General features: G+C 42.1%; 1 long non-coding RNA gene across 1 annotated transcript; it reads right to left on the bottom strand.

Annotated features, from left to right (window-relative positions):
* Positions 1-233: 233 nt before the first annotated feature.
* LOC139435637 (uncharacterized) lies at positions 234-1181 on the bottom strand. The gene is made up of 2 exons (XR_011644855.1): positions 1063-1181; positions 234-549 (listed from the first exon to the last, which is right to left on the bottom strand). It is a non-coding gene; the product is annotated as an uncharacterized lncRNA (long non-coding RNA).
* Between the last annotated feature and the right edge of the window lie 6466 nt (positions 1182-7647).

The following is a 7647-nucleotide window of genomic DNA, read 5'->3' on the forward strand; positions in this document are numbered from 1 at the left end:
ACGACATTTTCTCCTTCTCTGAGGGTCAAGAAGAGCATCCAAGAGGAACATTAAAAGCTGATGTTATGAGACACTCCATCAGCTGATTATTTCTATTTGCCTCACTTTATGAGCTTCACATCACTTGTGCCTTGTACCGCAGAGTTTGCAACGTCACAAATAAATGGGGCCAATCTTCAGTCAGATGTGAATGTGTAATCTAACATTTTCAGTAAGAATAATGGACAAAAGGATGCAAATACAAATACAATTTATTGAAATGTGAACCAAAAGTTAATCAAATGTTTTAAATAAAAAGCACATATGGACAGAAGGTGTAAACCTATTACATTTATAAGTAAACACATTTAGTCAAATAACGTGACAGACTAGGCCTGTGCAGTTGGTATCAGCTTTGCCCAGCATGGGCTCCTCCATCAGCCCTGGTCCTCCTCGCTGAGGAAAGACCCTCAGTCCTCTCCAAACCAACAGACAGGACGTCCATCACAGAGGTTTCTCCCTGAAGTCTCTGCAGCTCTCTGGACACCATGCTGTCTCAATCCGTCCACACTGAATATGAGAGGGGGGAAATGAAAATAATAAATGCTTTAGACAATAAGAAACATAAAGTTGACTGTTGAGTTGCTCAGTTTTTTTAGATTGTCAATACTATTACTGTATAACTAATATATCAGGTTAAGGGGCACATTCAAATAAAGATTGGTCTTTAAATACATGTTGTCTTTTGAATTGTTTGTCTAAAGTCAAGGATCTAGAACTGGTACTTAGTTTGAATGACACAGTCTGGTTATTATGCTGTTTGGAGGAGGCCTCACAGGTAAGAGCACTAACTAGTTACCATCACATGTACCTTAGCTTGACTTAAACGTATAATTAAGTGATATCAAAATACAAATAACTAATGTCATGCAAACACATTAATATTTGCTTGATTCCAGAGTTGAATTTAGCACAATTGCATACAAACGTTAAGGGGTTTTAAGATTCTGAAGCATTATGCTAAAAACTCAATAACTTAGATTATTATGTATAGTTTTGCTGAATAGTTTCATGGCCGCTTACCTTAGAAACGTAAAATGCGACGGCAGTGTGCAGATGGGGAGCATGTTAGCTTAGCTTGGTAGCTTCAGCTAGCTCTGGAACTTCCAGCTGGGTGGCAGCAGGTCCCGCCTCGGCTCCGCCTCTTTGCCCTTATTTGGAGCAGGCTGGAGAAGGCGGGAGTTGAACACTGACGTCACTGTTGAGCCGTTAGTGGCCGACTCTGCCTACTAAGGGCTTCACGGCAACTCTGCAGAATTCATGCCGATCTTGATCCCTCCGCTTCGCGTCGGGCTCCTGATCAGCCTGTCGGTGTTCTTTTCCCCATAATGACCGCGTCGCAGCACATTATCCCTTACAGATAAAAGATTAGTATAGTGGTTAAGGAGGGTGTCTTTGTTTTGTCTATTAACTTAGAACTGAAGTAATAAAGAATAGGCAGACTACTATCATTAGTTTGTTTTAACATTCACATGTTTCAGCATTTCTGACCTCAGCCGTTTTATTTTGCAACCCGTTGGGAGAGAGATTTAAATTGAGTTTTTCTCAGTAGCTGAATGTGATTACAGCAGCATTGGATAGTTGTGCACCACCGTTTGGGTTCCCTGAATCAGTGTGTTGGTGAAGAGTTGCTCACTGCAAACAGAAGAAGTGTGCAAAGAACGCATCTCTGAGGAGATATTGACATTTTGCTTGTGCCTCGTTGTTAAGGCAACAGTGGTGTGAAGAGGTACTGCGGTTTTGGGGGATTTCTGCTGTACAGAGGACAACGTGTGTCTGCCAAGTGATTCCTTCCCTCATCCCAATGCCAGGGAGAGTTTCCTTGGAGCCCACTGACCAGGGCCGGTCCTAGCTTTTTTGTGGACCCTGCCACTGACTACAGCTACATCACTGACTGTGCTCATTATGACAAGATCTTGAGACATGCTTGTCTCAGATTGTTCAGACTCTGAAGGAATGATGCAATGATTTTACAGCATAATTGTGCAAGAGTTTCCCAGGGGGTGGTGTAGAAACCTTAATGCTTAGTCTTTAGATAAGAGGCTGCTTGTTTAAATGATGGTCTGGAATACTGAAAATATTAAAGTTTAATATTCTTGGTTAGCAAACAAGACATCTGATTATTATGTCACACATAATAATCTTGTTATAGAAACTAGCTATGGGTAAAACGTGTGGTTGTTATACCATTGTTATCATGAACAAAAGATAAATAAGGAAATAGTATCTGCTTAAAGATGAACGGATTTCATATCCTAGAGGATTAGTTATTGTGAATACTCCACAAGGTATCTACTAATGTATTTTAAAGAACCAAATTTAAAGAACTTGAATTGACTTGATAAATAAGTGAAGATAAGAAGATGTATTAACCATGAATTAATCAATTGGTAAACACACTGATGGAAAAAGGGGGTGGGGGGGCATGATGGAAGTATGCACTAGACTTTAAGTAGTGGGTGTTTGGGAGTTAGGAGTACAGAGTAGAACCATATTCTTCAATCTTTTCATCATGTTTACAAATGATTCTTTTAGAGTTTTTATTCATGTGTGAATGTGGTAGTGTTTTAATTTGTTACAGTATTGATCAGTTCAAAGGGAGAGTTTTAGTAACAGCTCTATAAGATCAGACAAATATTTCTTTATATAGGTCATGTTGAAGGGAAAGCTAGTTCTAAACAAAATATAGTATTTCAATTTGAGGTACTGGTTTCACCATTGTGGCATAATTATTACCATAGGAGGGCTTTCGGATGGACATACGAAATGACTTCTGTTTTTAAATCCTTGATAAAGTAGGGAGTAATTGTTGCATGTTCGGACACCCAAGGTTCCACACACTGTTAAAGAGGGTAACATTGTTCTTTAAGTGGACCAAAATTGAAGATAAATTAATATAATGAGTTATGAAATACATAGCAGAGCTTTACAGATCCTGATAATGTTTTGACTCAAGAAAATAATTATAGGCACAAGTTTCTGATCTATTAGACATTTTAATATAGATTAGGTGTTAATGAACTGCAGTAGTAGTACTATAAGGAAGTGAGTTTTGTACTAAGTTGCAGGAAATGTGGGGAACAGCTGTCCCAATGAAAAGTTAGAGATATCTGGACAATTATAGTTGTAATCGTGAATTAATAAATGATGGCGCTCCATATATGACTGATTTTTGTAGACAAAGGACACTGGCCTATGCTGAAATATCAAAGTCTCTGCAGAGCACGACACATGGCCAAAAAGACTGAGACCAACTGACCTTTGACCCTGACCGACAGTGTGACTTGAGAAGGCACTGTCAATGACTGACTCTGAGGTGAACCTGACCAAACTTTACTTTACAACCTGACAGTGTGAATGTGAGTGTATGTCTGCATGTGATCAGTGCAACTGCATGATTTAAAACAATGACTAATCAAGCATGTTTTTGGACTAACACATTATTTCTGGGGCTCTGTGGGCAACGAGAGGTTTCCTACAATTCCACAGAATTGGAAAACCGCATTTGTGACCCGTTTCTAATCTACTTGATGATATTTTACTCCCACAGGAGGTGGCAGTTTGCAGAATGTGAAACTCAAACTAAAACATGAAGATTCTGTTTCTTTTAGGACTGAAAGATGGAGAGAAACACTTCATTTCACTGGAGTGTTTACTGTGGAAAATGATGGATGTAAATTTGTGAATAATGTTTGGTATTTTCTTATAATCCATTATGACCTGAAGATTTTCTTCTCATACAGGATTTTGTTACACATGAGTTCATGTGTAAAAAGGGGGAGTGTAAACTTCACAATCTACATTTTTCAATCTGACCATTGATTGACAGTTTTAGAATGAACCTGCTCCATATCTGGGGATAAGATACGGTTTGATGGATGTTGACATGTTTCTAATATTGATTGAGTTATAACAGGTAACACAGATGCAGAATCAGTGGCCAAGGGGCTACCAAAGAGATGTAAGTCCATAATGGAATACTGAAGAAGTTGACCTGTGATGATGAAAGAATTTTGTAATATTTCAACAGGTATTAAAGTAACTGAGGTTTGAAATGTAGAAAGAACATATTACAGTTAAGCTAAAACATAGTAATTTAATTTAAACAACATCATGTAATAGCCTGGTAAAGAAGTAAAAGCCATATACTTGATTGTTTAGGTCATTATGGGGATATACATTTCATCTAAATTCATAATAGAAAGACATTTGATGACAGTTTGTTGGAATTCTGTATTCATACGCAGTGGTGGGTCAAACAGCCGAGGGCCCAGGAGCCCTGACCGTAGGCTTGAGGGATTTGTATCAGATTGCTCCACGCAGGTTGCTGGCGCCAAAAGGGGGACCCAGGAGGCCGACACAGTGGAGTTCGTCCGGCTGAAGGTCATCAGGACAAAGTGGCTCAACCCCAGGCTCTCCGGCCCCGACCGAGTGACCCAGCGGACCTCTCATGCCGGCCGCATAGGAGGAAAGGGGGACAGCTGGTGCCAGTGTGCGGCGGGGAAACCACCTGCTAGGACTGGGGACGACATCAGGACGGACGTGGCCCTCGCAGAGGAGGTCGACTCGGAAGCAGCCATCAGTGGACCGACGGAGGAGGATCGTGAGGACATCTCTCCAGCAGTCGACTCGGGAGGCGCCATCAACGGGCCAGAGAAGGAGGATCGTGAAGACATCTCTCCAGCAGTCGACTCGGGAGGCGCCATCAACGGGCCGGAGAAGGAGGATCGGGAGGACATCTCTCCAGCATCGACCCGGAAGCCGCCATCAGCGGGCCGGAGGATCCGAAAGACATCTCTCTAGCAGGCAGCCCAGAAGCCGCCGTCAGCGGATCGGGGGGACAAAGACACAGCAAGCCAGGACGGCCCAGGGGACTCTCCGCTGAAACAGGTTGATATAGCCGGTGTGGAGTTTGTTCTAATACCCCATTTTTTGAGGAACTTTGTTTCAATATCCCATTTTTTGAGGAACTTTGTTTCAATATCCCATTTTTTGAGGAACTTTGTTTAATAACCCATTTTTTGAGGGAGAAGCTGCCCCTTCCCCTTCGTACCAAATGCCCTTTTTGGCTTACCCGTCGGAGGAGGACGAGCACGATGACTCAGCCGACAAGGACCATTTTTTTACATATTTTGGTCTCCCTCCACTGTCATAAGAAGTTGTTATGGTGGACTGTTCCTAAAGGTTTAAAAGTGCTCTAAATCCCAGCTTCTGATGGATTTATATACATGTTGGGGAACAGACAGTAGAAAAGAATGACAGTGGTTATGTTCCAAATGCTGTCAATAAGTTGATCTCTGAAGGTGAGATCAAAAGAGGGATTAAAGCAAACAGATATTGTTCTAAACTGTATTAAAGTAAACAGGTATTATCTTGAACTGTATTGAAGTGAACATGTATTATTTGGGACTGTTTTAAAGTAATCCTATATATATAAACCTTCTTACTTACACTCAATGACCCAGATACCCTGCCACACACACACACACACACACACACACACACACACACACACACACACACACACACACACACACACACACACACACACACACACACACACACACACACACACACACACACACACACACACACACACACACACACACACACACACACACACACACACACACACACACACACACACACACACACACACACACACACACACACACACACACACACACACACACACACACACACACACACACACACACACACACACACACACACACACACACACACACACACACACACACACACACACACACACACACCACACACACACACACACACACACACACACACACACACACACACACACACACACACACACACACACACACACAGGTGGAAGATAAGCAGTGACTCTCCGCCCCAAATATGTCCATATATACTGTTGTTTATTCATGCCAAATGCCCCCTGTTGCTGACTGGCTAGTCCCGATACCTGTATCGCACGGCAGTGGAGCGGGGAGCCCGGAGTGCTCCGTTACAGGGCACTCTGTATTTTCGTATTGTGTCTTTTTACCATTAAAATCAGATTATTGTTATAACTTTTATGCCGGTGTTTTGAACTCCTTTTCTTATTAATCTGACCAGGCTCATCTAACGGACGGCGCAGAGCAGAGCTGGGCTTTAAAGGAATGGTATGCTCATGACACTCATTTTTAAATAATTATCATCCGATAAAACAGACCAGTCTCTGCCAGTCTCTCTTTTTTTTTTTTTAATCTGATGACATTATCAGTGATTTTAAACTGATTATATACCGAAATAACATCAACACTGTGGGCGCTGCCATTTTCCGGACGTGACGTAAACCATGCGTTTGGTTTTCGAAGACACGTTGATCTCCATGTTATTTACTGTAGTTTCTCTCTTCAAATATGCCTCACTGTATCGCGAAATATTGCCACAATTCTGATAGGAACAATCCACGGAATGCTCGGTTCCATCTGTTGCCAAAAGGTAAGCGTAAGAAGTACATTCGGAGGCAGTGGCTAGCGAAATGTGGCCGGCCAGAACCGAAAGATTCACAGGCTCATGTATGCAGCGAACATTTCAAATTTCCGGACGACTACTCTGAGAGTATGATAAAACATAACATGGGATTTATGGAACAACCATTACTTAATGGAGATGCAGTACCATCGGTCTTTCTGATGTTATCACCGACCAGGACACCAGTTCGGCCAGTTGAGAAATCGCCCTCTGCAAGTGTGAAGCGACGGAGGAGCAGAAGTAGTGCTCGGAGTAAGAATAAGGTATGTTATAGCGCATTTCCATTGCAGCGGCTAGCCCTGTTTTAACGTCCTTTAGCGTCCAGGCCAGGACAGTTTTTGGTGGCCTTTCCATATAGCGTAGTACCGGCTAGTGTGTATTTTACCCCAGTTTTTTCCGGCCCCATAAAATCGTGATTCTATGGCCAGGGACAACGAAGCTGAGTATGCTAAACTAGAGAGGGAATCGCTAGCAAGGGTGGTACTACATGCATACATATAGTATCTTATATCATCTTCCCATTATACACACATGCATTTCCAAACATTTGGACTACCTATGTTGCAAATGTATTATCTTTTCAATTTACACACGGCATCTATTGCACGTCTGTCCGTCCTGGGAGAGGGATCCCTCCTCTGTTGCTCTCCCTGAGGTTTCTCCCATGTTCCCTTTAAACTGTGGGTTTTCTTCGGAAGTTTTTCCTTGTACGATGTGAGGGTCTTAGGACAGAGGGTGTCGTATTGTCATACTGATATGTATGGCTGAATTCCCCCATCCAATCTCTTCACATTGGTCAAAACTTGTTCCTCTGCTGACGAGTCCGAACTGAAATACTCCACCATGTTTCCGTGTGTTGACAAAGTGAACGCATGGATAACGTCACGACCATCACGTGACTACTGAAAATGGCAAACATGGCGGCGGCCAGACGGAATATACAGGTCTTGATAAAAAAGAGCTATAAAATCATTATTTACCGGGGAATATCGCTGATTTCTTCAGGGTATGGTTTAAACATAACGTTTCACTAAATACTGAAGTTTTGATTAATTATCTAATGAGTGGACCATTCCTTTAAGCCACCACTACTGTGTTTGCTCC

The sequence above is a fragment of the Pseudochaenichthys georgianus genome, chromosome 17 (assembly GCF_902827115.2).
Source record: "Pseudochaenichthys georgianus chromosome 17, fPseGeo1.2, whole genome shotgun sequence".
Taxonomy (NCBI): domain Eukaryota; kingdom Metazoa; phylum Chordata; class Actinopteri; order Perciformes; family Channichthyidae; genus Pseudochaenichthys; species Pseudochaenichthys georgianus.